This window comes from Podarcis muralis, chromosome 5 (assembly GCF_964188315.1).
Source record: "Podarcis muralis chromosome 5, rPodMur119.hap1.1, whole genome shotgun sequence".
Taxonomy (NCBI): domain Eukaryota; kingdom Metazoa; phylum Chordata; class Lepidosauria; order Squamata; family Lacertidae; genus Podarcis; species Podarcis muralis.
The window spans coordinates 20,657,855-20,673,838 of record NC_135659.1 but is presented as its reverse complement, the minus strand read 5'-3'; the positions used below and the strand labels follow the sequence as shown (position 1 = coordinate 20,673,838).

At 44.6% G+C, this 15,984-nt stretch overlaps 1 pseudogene across 1 annotated transcript; it reads left to right on the top strand.

Moving 5' to 3' along the window:
* Positions 1–2,134: 2,134 nt before the first annotated feature.
* On the top strand, positions 2,135–15,179 carry LOC114598646 (complement factor H-related protein 2-like; annotated as a pseudogene). The gene is made up of 5 exons (XR_013392851.1): positions 2,135–2,319; positions 7,406–7,465; positions 11,195–11,377; positions 12,578–12,778; positions 14,530–15,179. The product of XR_013392851.1 is annotated as a complement factor H-related protein 2-like (transcript).
* Positions 15,180–15,984: the final 805 nt, after the last annotated feature.

Below are 15,984 nucleotides of genomic sequence, written 5' to 3'. Positions count from 1 at the left end.
CCAAATTGAAAAGATGTTAACAGGGTGGCTGCAATACCACCAGATCAGTGACTTATTAAAGGAAGATAAAAAGAGAAATGGGTTCAAAGATAAAAAATCGAAATTCCAAATCGAGTTAATAGACTGTAAAGATAAAATTTTATCAAGAATGTATAGTTTATTGCTAGAATGGTATACAAAAGACGAAGAAGTAAAGGAATCAATGATAAAATGGGCAATTGATATTGGGCATAACATTGAATTGGATGCATGGAAATTATTATGGAAGGAGGGTTTGAGATTTACAGGATGCATGGCTTTAAAGGAAAACTTGCTAAAAATGATGTATAGATGACATTTGACGCCAGTAAAATTAGCTAAAATGTATAGGAAAAAAGAAAGAAAATGTTGGAAATGTAAAAAGGCAGATGGGGACTATTTCCATATGTGGTGGACCTGCGATAAGGTAAAAAATTTTTGGGAATCAATTTATAATGAACTCAAAAAAATATTTAGATATACTTTCCCCAAAAGAGCGGAAGCGTGTCTATTAGGCTTAATAGGAACAGAAATTAAAATGGAAGAGCAAAATTTGTTCATGTTTGCTACAACTGCCGCGAGGACCCTTCTGGCCCAAAGATGGAAAGTACCAACTATTCAGGAGTGGCAGGCGAAGTTGACAGAATATGCAGAACTTGCCAAACTGTCAGGGAGGATCCGGGACCAGGGAGATCAAAGATACCAAACTAACTGGAGTAAATTTATTGAATATTTAAAGAAGAATTGTAAAGAGGTCAAGACACTAGCGGGATTGACATAATACCTCCAATGTATAATAATACTAATATGAGAATGATGTGTGTGATGGAAAGAGGATAAATATACCAGTTGTGGGGAGGGAGGGGGGTCGCGACTCGGCAGAGTCAAAGGGAATGTATGGTGCTATTACAATTTGTTGGAAAAGAATATGTAAGGAAAACAATAAAAATTCACTTGGGGAAAAAAAGAAAAGAAAGGGGCTGCCTGGCACAATCCAGAAGCACTTCACACTATATTTGCTGCAAGTCTCACTTGTCCTGTCTAATAATGATGGTGGTTGGTCAGATACTATCATGTGTTGCCCGAACTCTTGGTAAAAATGTCAATTTCTTCTTTTGCCTTCCTAGCATTATTGCTGATACTTCAACACTGGAAAAGCAGAAAAGGCTGGTAATACCCTCAAGGGAGAAGAATGTCCCGCTTTTCCTTAGGACGTCCCTATATTCATCAGAGAAATGTTGGAGGGTATGAAAGGTCCCTTCACTTCAGGAATCAAGAAGTCTGCCATTATATTTATTTAGTACAGTCATACCTTGGTTTTCAAACAGCTTTGTTCTCAAACGTTTTGGCTCCCGAACGCCGCAAACCAAGTAGTGACTGTTCCGGTTTGCGAACCTTCTTTGGAAGCCGAATGTCTGACGGGGCTTCCACGGCTTCTGATTGGCTTTCTGCAGCCAATCAGAAGCCGTGCTTTGGTTTCCAAACATTTTGGAAGTTGAACAGACTTCCGGAACAGATCCTGCTTGACTTCCAAGGTATGACTGTACTAGGGGCTGCAGCCTCTGCTCATGAAGCCCACCCACCCGTTTTCTAATTGTCTTTCCCCCCAGACCCCTCAATCTGGCTCTCAGAACTCTTCCCAGGCGACACTCCTTTATGATCCTCACTTTATACCTCAAAAATTACGGCCTAGTTGGGATTTGTCCTCAAATCCTATGATCATAGAATCATAGAATCATAGAGTTGGAATAGACCACAAGGGCCATCGCGTCCAACCCCCTGGCAAGCAGGAAATACCATCAGAGCACTCCTGACATATGGTTGTCAAGCCTCTGCTTAAAGACCTCCAAAGAAGGAGACTCCACCACACTCCTTGGCAGCAAATTCCACTGTCTTGATAATCTGATGATGGTCTTGATAATCTGGAAGAAGGTAGAGGGGTGTTTGTGCATGCTCCCACAGACATGCAAACTAGCCTACTGTATAAATGTAAAAAAATAATTTTGTTGCTTCATCTGGTTTTGCCTTTGGGCCTTCCCACCTCCAGGTTATTTCCTCCAAATGCTACCTTTTACAATCCATTATTTTTGCAGCAGAAGCCTGATGAACTTTGCCGCGTGGCAACAAGTCAATGATTAATTCGATGGAACTAGACAAGGTGAAAGCCCTTTCCAAGGACAGCCACCCGACCTATTTGCTAAAAAGTCCAAACTGGAATACAAGCTGCCTGGAATACGGACATGAACGGTCTGAGTTACGTTGTTCTGCTCCTCCTGTGGAGATGCTGTATTTTCCAGCAGTGTAAGTTATTCAAGTCAAAATAAGAATTCTTTCAGGCAGCAGAGGGATGGGATATTGGCCTTGGAGTAGGTCCCCCCCCCCAAGAGGTAATGTAGAAATTTTGTACATAATTAATAAATTAATAGCCACCCTTCCAAGAGAAATATAAAACTAAACCATATCTGGTGAAAATGTTGGGATTTGCTACATCCCTTACCAGTTTAAAGTTTCTTTAAGATTTATGTTGCGTCTCTTATCTACTGGCCAATGAATGCTTGTTTGTTGCTTAATGATGCTTAATCAACTTCTAATTTCAGTACAATAAAGGCTGTGAATGCACTGGCATATGCAGTGGTGCCTCGCAAGACGAAATTAATTCGTTCCGCAAGTCTCTTCGTCTTGCGGTTTTTTCGTCTTGCGATGCACGGTTTCCCATAGGAATGCATTGAAAATCAATTAATGCGTTCCTAGGGAAACCGCCTTCAGACCAGGTCCGGGGACAGACTGTCCCCGGACCTCTTCTGAAGGCTGGGGGGGGGGGACAAGGGCTTTTCTTCCCACCCCCAGCATTTAAAAAAACCCTGGGACAGCGGAGGACTTCTCCGCTGTCCGGGCGATCTTAAAATGCTGGCGGGCGGCATTTTAAAATCGCCCCGGGACAGCGGAGGACTTCTCCGCTGTCCAGGGCGATTTAAAAGCCCCTGGGAAGGCAGGCAGGGGGGACAAAGACTTTCGCCCCCCGCCCGCCTTCAGAAGGTGTTCCCGCCCCCCCCCGCCCGGCTTCGCAGCAGCGCTACAAAGCCCGGCGGCTGGGGCAGGTGTTCCCGCCCCCCACCCGGCTTCGCAGCAGCGCTACAAAGCCCGGCGGCTGGGGCAGGTGTTCCCGCCCCCCCACCCCGCTTTGGAGCAGCGTTCCGAAGCGGGGTGGCTGGGGCAGGTGTTCCCGCCCCCCGCCCGGCTTCGCAGCAGCGCTACGAAGCCCGGCGGCTGGGGCAGGTGTTCCCGCCCCCCCCGCTTCGGAGCAGCGTTCCGAAGCAGGGTGGCTGGGGCAGGTGTTCCCGCCCCCCGCCCGGCTTCGCAGCAGCGCTATGAAGCCCGGCGGCTGGGGCAGGTGTTCCCGCCCCCCCACCCCGCTTCGGAGCACCGGGAGAAGCGATCTCCCCGCAGCCCCTTGCTTCAAAAGAGGTCCGGGGGCAGACCTCTTTTGAAGCAAGGGGCGGTGGGGAGAAGCGATCTCCCCGCCGCCCCTTGCTTCAAAAGAGAAGACCCGCTGTCCCCGGGGCAAGCTTCGTTTTGCGAAGCAAGCCCATAGGGAAATTCGTCTTGCGAGGCAACTCGAAAACGAAAAAACCTTTCGTTTTGCGAGTTTTTCGTCTCGCGAGGCGTTCGTCTTGCGGGGTACCACTGTGTTTTTATTCATCCTTCACTAGGCTTAGACATGTTCAGATTTACCCATTAATTTCTCTCACCCTTTCCTAACTAAAGACTTCTGCTCGGTTGATTACTGTGGTGTTATTTTGTTTGGTGTTTTGAACATGTTGGATGGCATCAGAACCTGGCATAGACAGAGGTTTAGTGTGAGGTTCTTGGTTTTTTACCATTCTGTTCAAATCCAAAGTGACGGTGCAGTGGCAAGCACTGTGGAAGAGCCAGGATGACAGCAAACTCTTTGAGCTAAGGGGCGTAGGTCAGAAATTGTGCTGACTCAGAAGAAATTGCCTTGTGTAGACATGTATCGGTATCAGCTGAAGGAGCAGGTTCCATCAGTGTTTCTGCTTTGCAGCATTCCTCTATCCATTAAGTAAGGGGGTGAGGGGGAGAGAGTTCATTTTAGCTATGATAAACCACATCCATTTTTTAAATCTTCCACTTGAAATCAGTTCTACCCCCCAGAGAGACATGCATATTTTTTATTTTTTTTAAAAAAAGTAACTAAAAACAATAGAATACAAACAGTATAACAGAAACTGCTTATAAGATTAGTGGCAAAAATATATATTTTAAAAATGTTATGTACTGAAGTTCTCACCCTGGGCCAGCAGGGGGATACTGTAGATAGTTATGCAAATAAGGGATCGAAAGTGGCATTCAGTGATTGGATAGTTTTAGAAAATTGTTACAGTTACGTTGTACTGGAGCCTTATATAAGCAGGCTGACTGAACCCTTCAGTTCAGTTTTGTTCTGGCCTGTGAATAAACAAGAGCTGTTTGAAGAATTGCTGTGTCGTCTGATGTGTTCACCCACAACTGAACAAAAAACATCAGTGAGCCACTCTCAGATAATACTTTGATGAGTAAATGAGATTGACAGCTAACCTCCCCTGACAAAACCCATCTATTTAGTAGGAAGTTGAAAAGTGTCCCCGGATTCATTGGGGGAAAAAATCTGGTAACTTCAGTGTAGAAGTCCCAGTTCTTCTTGTCTCACTGGGTGGAGAGACACCCAGTGAGGTCTACCTTGTTGCTCCCGCCATAATCCTGAAATACATTTGAAGAAGGTCTTGTAGCCAAGTGGCCAAAAGACCTTCCTATGGCAAAGCTAGTTTTCTGAAACCCCAGCATAGTGGGCTTATTGGATTTTGGAGTATGCAGAAGATCCCAGATCCACTGTGCATGCCTGCAGAGGACCACAGCATTCATTTGCGCAGTTGTTATCCAAGCCTGAATTTTGGTGCGGTGTTCATTTCCCCCCTCTGCCATACATTGTTTTGAGAGGAAACAAATACTACTACAACTTTATTATTTAAACCCTGCCCATCTGGTTGGGTTTCCCCTGCCACTCTGGGTGGCTCACAACAGAATATGAAAAAATACGATAAAACATCAAACATTAAAAACTTCCCTAAACAGGACTGCCTTCAGATGCCTTCTAAAAGTCAGATAGTTGTTTATTTCCTTGACATCTGATGGGAGGGCATTCCACAGGGCAGGCGCCACTACCGTCACTTCTCACAGTGAGGGAACTGCCAGAAGGCCCTTGGCTCTAAACGATGGGGGTGGAGACGCTCCTTCAGGTATACAGGACCGAGGCCGTTTAGGGCTTGAAAGGTCAGCACTAACACTTTGAATTGTGCTCGGAAACGTACTGGGGGCCAATGTAAGTCTTTCAGAATCGGTATTATATGGTCTCGGTGGCCACTCCCAGTCACCAGTCTAGCTGCCACATTCTGGATTAGTTGCAGTTTCCAAGTCACGTTCAAAGGTAGCCCCACATAGAGCGCATTGCAGTAGTCCAAGCGGGAGATAACTAGAGCATGCACCGCTCTGGTGAGACAGTCTGGAAACAAAGAGCTCTTCCGTCCCTACCTATGAGGATGGGTCGCCTAGTGTCCTTTTTTTGTTTTTTGAATGATTACAAATTTTGTGAACTCAGCCACCTGATTTGCAACACATCCGAGGCAGATTTTAGGGGGGGAGGGGCGAGACCAGTTCGGTCACATTGGGCACAGAGCCTCAGGGGATGCCACAACTATTATTTAGAATGGGGGGCCCCTCTGAATTTTAGCATCGCACATAGCGCAGCTGAAATTTGAGACCCCAAGTTCTGCTGCTGAACCTATTAAGCAGCTCTGCTTCTTGTGGAAGATATTCATTGACATGCTGCACTCATAATTTTTTTAAAAAATAAATAAATAAATGATGTCCTGGTTGTCCTCCATTTAAAACTTTAGTAATTGATAAGACCAGGTTGCTGAATGAAATGCTTGAACCAAATGGACAAGAGACTTCTGCACTATGAGCCAAGTTGTTGTTGGATCACTGTTTGTTCCCTTGTATATATAAAAGTAGCTATAGGGGACGCGGGTGGCGCTGTGGGTAAAACCTCAGCACCTAGGACTTGCTGATCGCGTGGTCGGCGGTTCGAATCCCCGTGGCGGGGTGAGCTCCAGTCGTTCGGTCCCAGCTCCTGCCCACCTAGCAGTTCGAAAGCACCCTTAAGTGCAAGTAGATAAATAGGTACTGCTTTATAGCGGGAAGGTAAACAGCGTTTCCGTGTGCTGCTCTGGTGCTGGTCGCCGGAGCAGCTTCGTCATGCTGGCCACGTGACCCGGAAGTGTCTGTGGACAGCACTGGCTCCCGGCCTCTAGAGTGAGATGAGCGCACAACCCTAGAGTCTGTCAAGACTGGCCCGTACGGGCAGGGGTACCTTTACCTTTTATAGGTGGCTTTGGAGTATAATATCCCTACTTCCCTTTTCCTTTCCACCAGAAATACAGTCATACCTCGGGTTGAATATGCTTCGCGTTGAGCGCGTTCGAGTTGCACTCCGCGGCAATCCAGAAGTAACGGAGCGTGTTTCTTCCGGGTTTCGCCGCTTGCGCAGACGCTCAAAATGACGTCACGTGCATGCACAGAAGCGGCAAAAACCGATGCGCGTGTGCGCAGACGTGCCGTCGCTAGTTACGTTTACCTCTAGATGCAAACGGGGCTCCGGAACGGATCCCGTTCATATCTAGAGGTACCACTGTAGCAGATTTAGCTCTTGATGAAAAGCACATCTTTCTCAACACGACAGAATGTGAGTTGGATATTATATTGTTTTTTGGATGAATGAGTAGATGAGAGGGATAAATGTTTCAATCTCCTGATAAATGACAGAGCGTACCAATTCAGAACTGAATACTTTACTACCGGCATTAAAGGTAAAGGTACCCCTGCCCGTACAGGCCAGTCTTGACAGACTCTGGGGTTGTGCGCCCATCTCACTCAAGAGGCTGGGGGCCAGCGCTGTCCGAAGACACTTCTGGGTCACGTGGCCAGCGTGACATCGCTGCTCTGGCGAGCCAGAGCCGCACACGGAAACGCTGTTTAGCTTCCCGCTAGTAAGCGGTCCCTATTTATCTACTTGCACCTGGGGGTGCTTTCGAACTGCTAGGTTGGCAGGCGCTGGGACTGAGCAGCGGGAGCGCACCCCGCCATGGGGATTCGAACCCCCGACCTTTCGATCGGCAAGCCCTAGGCGCTGAGGCTTTTACCCACAGCGCCACCCGCGTCCCTCTACTACTGGCATTACTGCAGAATTAATCTGAGTTCTTCCATCAACAAAAGGTGGTCAAGTCCACAGCTTGCTACCTTCTTTTTCACATTCCATTTCTTTCTCTTTCAGTTGCAGTATTTCCGGGACAAGTTCCTTACGAACACCTGGTGGACTCCTTGACTGATTCTGGTAAGCTGGAGAACGGCACCAATGCAAACGTCTGTTAGGGCCCTAATCTTTTCAGCGTAGAATCTGCATTGTTGGTTGTCACCAGGGTTAAGGAAGTGAAGTGATATGTACCTAGAAAATGTCTCCTATGGCCCCAAGCTCAAGACATCACAAGCAGTGCTCTCACCAATTTTTTCATTTACTGTACAGTGGTACCTCGGGTTAAGTACATAATTCGTTCTGGAGGTCTGTTCTTAACCTGAAACTGTTCTTAACCTGAAGCACCACTTTAGCTAATGGGGTCTCCTGCTGCCACTGCGCCGCGCTGCACGATTTCTGTTCTCATCCTGAAGTAAGGTTCTTAACCCGAAGTAATATTTCTGGGTTAGCAGGGTCTGTAACCTGAAGCGTATGTAACCTGAAGCATATGTAACCTGAGGTACCACTGTATTTGGAGCTGCCACACTGACGTGCTGTCAGGAAATCTGATCCCTCACGGTAGACTTCCAGGAATAGACAAGGAAAGCTCTCACCAATGTCTTTTATTCAATCATAGCTGTCAACTTTCAGATTTGAAAATAAGGGATCAGCAGCTTCGAAAATAAGGGATTAGCAGCCTCACCTGTCTCAGGGACAGTCTACGGGATATCTAACAATCCGGGATAGCAGCGGGAAGCAGCAGGAAACAGCGCTGGAATAAGGGAATTTCCCGCAAAAAAAGGGAAGCTTGACAGCTATGCATTCAATATTCACAGAGAGAGGCTTAGAAATGCAGCCTCTTGGAGTAATGGTGTTGCTCTGAGTGAAACCCCACCCCCTCCGTCTCTCCCATTATACACCATCCCTACGGTGGCTGATCTGTGCCTTCTGCCTCTGAACTCTCTGTTCTCCTACTTTCAGTGCCTGCCGGGTTCTGGGGGGGGGGGTCTGGCATGCTTTCTAATGACACTGAGTCTGTCAGCTGTCTCTCCCCTGGTGCTGCTTCTTCCTGCTCCTCTCCCATTACTTCCTAGCTTTTCCCCTCTTCAGCCTCTGAGATGTGACCTCCCGCAAACCACTGCTGTAAATCTATCCAGTCTTCCTCTTCTCTGGAAGGTTCAGGAGGAGGGGGAAGAGGTCTTCACCATTCCTCCTCCAATGTCCAGTCCCTGACATGTGCACATCAAATGTTAATATATTTCCTTACTTAGAAAAGAGCAGGGCTAAATAAGTATGAAGAGCCAGAGTCAAGCACCAGTGGTATTCTATGCTCCTCTTTGCAAAAGCAAATCATAATCAAGTGTCCTAATTGTGATTTCAGTTCTCTGAATGATGGTCCAAAACATAGCATCATTCACAGCCAGCCAGTGTGGTGTAGCGGTTAAGAGCAGTAGACTTGTAATCTGGGGGAACCTGGTTCGTATCTCTGCTCCTCCACATGCAGCTGCTGGGTGACCTTGGGCTAGTCACACTTCTTTGAAGTCTCTCAGCCCCACTCACCTCACAGAGTGTTTCTTGTGGGGGAGGAAGGGAAAGGAGATTGTTAGCCACTTTGAGATGCCTTTGGGTAGTGATAAAGCGGGATATCAAATCCAAACTACTCCTCCTCCTCTTCTTCTTCTTCTTCTTCTTCTTCTTCTTCTTCTTCTTCTTCTTCTTCTTCTTCTTCTTCTTCTTCACACGCAGGAAGGACATAGCAGGCTGGGGGGAAGCCCTTAGTTTGCAGAAGTATATATTTTTTAAAACACTTCAGGAAATTAAATCCAAAAATAGCTTTAACAAGTACTGGGCATGTTCAGCAACCATGGAATGCATGCTCAGTGTTGGGGAATGGGGAATGGAAAACCAGATAGGAGGGGGCACGGACTGGAGTATCCTGAGTAGGAGCATCAGGATGAAGGTTCCACTTGTAGTAATACTATGACCTTAATTTGTCTAAATGGATGCTTAGGGCAAAAAAGTGGGGCAGGACAATTCTTCCAGACAGTACAAAATATCTCTTTGGAGATGTTCTAGAAAATTATGTGTTGGAAGAAACACACCTCCAATGAAAAAGTTTATTGATGATAAAAATGGCAATGGTGATGTGCCTTTTACAAGTCATGTATCTTCACAGGCACTGAGCATTCTTTTTCTTTTTTTAATAGAAGAAAGTGTACTGTTTTCCCCAAAATAGCTTTAGGATGTGACTATTAATAATGTGAACATTAATTTGTCACCAATCATTTAAATGTTTGGTGGTGGTAGGTACTTCTTTTTTAAAAATGTTTTTATTTTATTTTGACAAAGTAATAACCATAAATAAATAAGAATTAAAAAATGTGCACCCCACCACCTAGGCCATTCCAGGGTAACTATCCAGCCTCCTAAAATTTCAACACCTCTTGTGATGGTTTGACCCCTTTCTGTTTTAACAGTACCGATTCTACAAACACCCTCCATATCTCCTCAGAATCATTTCTCTTGCATGGCACCGAACATTCGGTCTTTATCAGATAATTTCTAGGAACAATCTATTGTTATTGCTGCACACCACCCCAATCTCCAGGGTCCGGTCTCCTCAGAATGAGGGACAGCAGAGACTGTGGTGTCTTTATGATATATGGTTTATTTATACATACATGCAACCGTAGTCTACAATGGAAGGGTTCACAGTAGTAACACCTCAAGAGGGTTTTGCTTCTCCCATAGCCTTGGATTTCAATTGAAATCAGGCATGGTTCCGTCTCCCAACTGCCAAGCCTGCAGCCTGTTGGCTTCTAGCTTCTAGCTCATATAACTCAATCCTGCACTCTGGCATTTATCTTTCTAACTCCTTTCTTTGCTACCTTAATACCATACTTAGAAGGCCATTACCTCACCAAGAATCTAGCCTGGCTGTTCCAGGAATTGAATCCATGCTGGATCCAGGCATTAGAAGGGGGTTCAGGCATACAGCCTACCCCCCACCCAAACTATTCTTGTTATGTACTGAAGCTCTCACTCTGGGCCAGCAGGGGGATACTGTAGATAGTTTTCACTCAGGTCCACAAATGCAAATAAGGGATTGAAAGTGACGTTCAGTGATTGGATCATTACGGAAAGTGGTTACTGTTGCGTTGTAGTGGAGCTATATATAAGCAGGCTGGCTGAACCCTTCAGTTCAGTTCTGTTCTGGCCTGTGAATAAACAAGAGCTGTTTGAAGAATCACTGTGTCGTCTGATATGTTCACCCACAACTGAACAATTTTTATCATCTTTCATAGCACCAATGAGTGTGAGAGAAAGGGAGTCAACATTCATCACGCAAATTGTAAAGAAAGTACAGATCACAGTACCAATCTGAATCCTCCACATAGCTCCAATTCTTTTTTTCATTAAAAAGAAGCAGCAGGAGACCTATTGACAGATCTCCTCTAATGCCTTAGATGCTAAGACTGAACCTGGGATCTTTCAACGCATGTGCCCTACCACTGACCAATGGCCTTTCTCCAGAGACATGTGCCAACCAAAAAGAGTACTGTGGCACCTTGTGGATTCATAACAAGATAGATGTTTGGGGGGAGATGAATGACGGCAGGTAAGATGCTAATTGATGATGTATCTACTCTAGAACCCAATCAAAGAGTTTATAGGAAGAAGCCTTACATCATTTTGTTTCATTTTAAATTAAGATGAATTCCCCATTCTGTTTGCTTTGCCTTTCTAGGTGTACAGTGTATTAGTATCTGCAGTCTGGCATTTACCATAGTGTCATCTGCTATAACAACTTCTTCAATATTTTCATTGTAGAGTCCCCAATAAATTGTGGTCCTCCGCCTGATGTTGATAATGCAATGACCCTGGCCTCCCAAAGACGAGAATTTGTACATGGTTCAGTTGTTTTTTATCAGTGCTACAGAATGTACGAAATGGAAGGCACTCCACGTGCAAGATGTTTACGTGGTCAATGGGTTGGCGTGCCCAGATGCCTTCGTAAGTATAAAATTGATCATCGTTCATTCTTGTTCTATTAACAAGCCTAAAGGTACCCCTGCCCGTACGGGCCAGTCTTGACAGACTCTAGGGTTGTGCGCCCATCTCACTCAAAAGGCCGGGGGCCAGCGCTGTCCGGAGACACTTCTGGGTCACGTGGCCAGCGTGACATCGCTGCTCTGGCGAGCCAGAGCCGCACACAGAAACGCCGTTTACCTTCCCGCTAGTAAGCGGTCCCTATTTATCTACTTGCACCCGGGGGTGCTTTCGAACTGCTAGGTTGGCAGGCGCTGGGACCGAGCAACGGGAGCGCACCCTGCCGTGGGGATTCGAACCGCCGACCTTTCGATCGGCAAGCCCTAGGCGCTGAGGCTTTTACCCACAGTGCCACCCGTGTCCATTAACAAAATTAACAAGCCTAGACTCATTCTAATGGATTTGGCAGTGTGGCAGAGATACACGGCATCCTCTGGCTAGCCCTCCCAATGTCAGACGCAGAGGGAAAGAGTGGACCTCTCTTCTGCAATGTGTGGATGTAACCTAAAAGCTACAGTAAGTGGCAGATAGTACAGTTTAACTTGATGCCACTGTTCAAGTGAGTTCTGCATTGCACTCAAAGCTATTCCTACCCAGCCCAGTTTAAAAAGAATTCATCTATATACATGATTACCGTATTTTTTGCTCTATAAGACGCACCTTTTCCCTCCTAAAAAGTAAGGGGAAATGTGTATGCGTCTTATGGAGCGAATGCATGCTGCACAGCTATCCCAGAAGCCAGAACAGCGAGAGGGATCCCTGCTCTCCCTCTAATTGTTCTAGCTTCTGGCTTAGCCCCTCAGTCGCTCCCCCCACTTCCCGGAAAAGCCCCCAAGAGCCGTGTTCCCCTTAAAGAGCCGTGCGGAGCATGTGTGCGGCTCTTTGGAGCTTTTCCCTGAGGAGGGAGAAGAGCAGCCCTACACTGACAGGCTGCCCTTCTCCCTCCTCGGGGAAAAGCCTGCAAGCGGCACACACACGTTCCACGCGGCTCTTGAAAGGGAGCGCTGAGCAGAGCCTGGGATACATACGGGCTCTGCTCAGCGCTCCCTTTAAATAATTTTTTTTCTTGCATTCTCCCTCAAAAAACTAGGTGTGTCTTATGGTCAGGTGCGTCTTATGGGGCGAAAAATGCGGTATTTTCTTTCTTTCTGTGCTTTTCTTCAGAAACTTGTCGAGCAGATGATGCTGACATGGAACGTAACAATATCAAACTGAGGTGGATAACTAAATCCACATCCATGAGAGCGTCTGACTACTGGATGCTGTTTGAGTGCAAATCAGGATTTCGAAAGGATCCATCATCACCACCTTTTATGAAACAATGTGTTGCTGGGCCCTGGGTATATCCAAGATGTATCTAAATCAGTAAGTCTTTCCATGGCAGCAGAGAAATCATACCACACGTATTTTAATATCAGTACTATCACCACAGCAACTAGCAGCAACATTGCTAACCGTTTCTTTTTTCTTTTTAATTAATTTGTATTAGTTTTCCAGTTTTTAACAAATCAATGCAAATTATTTAAATTTAATACATTTTTTTTTAAAAAAATAATTACGGTAGGTTTCCGGCTCCTGTTACAAACATATGTCCATTTGCTTCCTGATGATGGCACTTAATTCGTCTTCTTTAATCACCTTCTCATCTTTTTAATTGTTTTAATCTATTTTCATAGCTGGCCTTCTTGTTTCCTTACAATCAGCAGCTTTGTTGTTTCCCAAACACGTAAGAGTCCATTTCACATGTGTAATCCATCCATCACTCTGTTCCCAGACCTGGTGTTTAAGAGACAGTTTATTGCCATCGTCCTTTGTCCATTCACATTCCACTCCTTTGAAAACATTCCTTCCGTTGTTCAATGATTTGCTGGGCTATAAATAACTCCCCAACAAGATGCCTGCTCCGCCATTAAAACTCTGGGGATTATTTTCCTCAGTCCGCAGTTAAAAAGCAAAGTCACACAAATAAACTCCTGCCAGTTATAATTAGCAGTCCTTCATCTCTTCAGAATACTCTCTCTTCCACTCATGGTCCAGCCCAAATATAGTTTGAATTTAGTCCGTTCAGCCTTGGTCGAAAGGGGAGGGTATAGAAAAACATTGTAAAATCCTTAGTTCATCGTAAATCAGTAACTCCCCTTTCTTCCTCAGTGTCAAACAAAATGATTGCGCATGATTCATTCATTTTGCAGGGGAAGTCAAGAAAGAAAAAGACCATTTGGGAACCCTATATGGTTTCCATTTTAACCGTTTCATTGCCACTGCTATTACTAATAGTATTTCTAGTGCTTGATTAGATGGCCATCTGCGATCCCAAGCTATCCTGCATTTATTTACATTTCTTTTGTTTGCTACTTATGCTGAGTGTTTTAAATTATTGTGGCGATTCCTGAATGCACATGATGAGGGGTAGCACAGAAATAATATAATAAAATAAAAATATTGACCGGGCCAGATGCTGGCTATATGGAAAGTCTCGGGCAGGGGTCACCAACCTGTTTGGACCGGTGGACACATTTTGAACATTGAGGGAGTGCTGCGGGCGCTAGTCACAAAATGGCTGCTATGGGGGGGGGGCATGACGTAACACAAAATAAGAGAGAGTAGTCTGGGCAAGACTAGAAAAAGTTTAACCCACTTGTTATACAGCTGTTGATAGAACAAAATTCCCATTTCCCCAATACCGATTCTAAATGAAAGCCAGGCTGCCATCCCATATGTGCTTACCCTGCATTAAAACCCATAAAACAGGAAGAATACAGTGGTACCTCGGGTAAGTACTTAATTCTTTCTGGAGGTCCGTTCTTAACCTGAAACTGTTCTTAGCCTGAAGCACCACTTTAGCTAATGGGGCCTGCTGCTGCTGCTGCGACGCCAGAGCACGATTTCTGTTCTCATCCTGAAGCAAAGTTCTTAACCCTAGGTAATATTTCTGGGTTAGCGGAGTCTGTAACCTGAAGCGTATGTAACCTAAGGTACCACTGTATTACTTTTGACTGGAAATGTATAACTAGAACTATCAGCTTCAGTGTACAGTAGAGCAACCAAGATGGACTAAAATGGATGACATTAAACTCCATGTCACTTTGTAACTTTTTGATGACTCTCATTGACAGTCTGATGAGACCTCAACGTCCTGGAAAACATCAGAGCATCAACATAATGAAGATGATGATGAAGAAACAATGGTGTCTTGGCAAATGTGGAATCATAACATTATTGAAAATGGAATGTGCTGGAATGTTTTCCAAGTGACCTGAGTAAAGAAGTGCTGGAAAAGCAGGAGTCCTAGTTGTGCTTTTCTCTCAGATAAACATAGTCTAGGTCTTAATGTGGGTTAAGCAATGTAAGTAATGAAACAAAAATATGTATGGGGAATTCCACTCTGCTACTCCTAGTTCCTTTCAATTAGCTGAAGAGTACCTAATCTTGGCCCACAGCGATGACTGGGTAACTATGATTTTTATTCAAAAGTGCTAAGTGTGCTAGGAAATTCAGAAATTAGGATATGCCATGGAGCTTAGAAATTCTGCCTCATGATTTGATGAGCTGGAGGCCAAATCTTCATTTAGCATCAGAAATGACAACCTGTGATCGCTTTGTCAATGCAAGTATAATGCTATACTTATGCAATCTTAAAAAAATTATAAAAGTGTGATATTACATTGCTTTGTTGCTTTATTTTCTTCAAATTTTATGAAGACAATAATGCTTCTTAAATGAAGCATTGCACACCAATAAATTGATTGATTTGCTTCAATTACAATTTTGAGTCTGTGGTCTTTTATCACTGATTATTTATTTTTACTTTGTAAAGTTTCTATGCTGCTTGACTGTAATGACAAACAAATCTCAAAGCGGCTTACGAAAAGAATAAAACAGTGAGCTTATCAGTAAAAATAGTTAAAACAGCTGTTTAAAACATTAAAAAACCAATTAAAACCAATGATAGGTTAAATACAGATTAAAACAATGTCAACATTCTACACATCTGTGCAGCCTTTTTGAAACAAGGATGTTTATTATTATTATTATTAAATTTTTAAAAACAAAATTTTACAGAGATATATCAAACATAAATCATGAAAACAAAATTCCAAGGAATCTCCTGGAATTCCATCCTCCCCTATGTGGGTTCTATTATTAATCAGTTCCTCCCGCATCTTTTATGATAATCCAAACCCTTTACTTCTTCCATTATGTCCAGAACCAACTTTAAACTACAAGTGCTATTCCAATCCTACTAACGACTTTAACTGTTGACAGTGGTCTTTAAGGTAAGTTATAAATGTTCCCCATTCCTTATTAAAATTTTGGTCTTCCTGATTTCTGACTCTTCCAGTTATTTTTAGCCATTTCAGCATTAACTTTTTCTGCCATTCTTCTCTGGTAGGAACTTTATCTTCTTTCCATATCTCGGCCAGTAAGATCCACGCAGCCGAAACAAGGATGTTCCTGTTGGCAAACGCTCCTGGGGGAGGGGGACGGCAGACCCCCAGTACTCCGAGTATCTCCCAGTAGGCACGTCTCTGAAATGGCATGTCCCTTCACTCCAGAGGGCTCTGCGACAC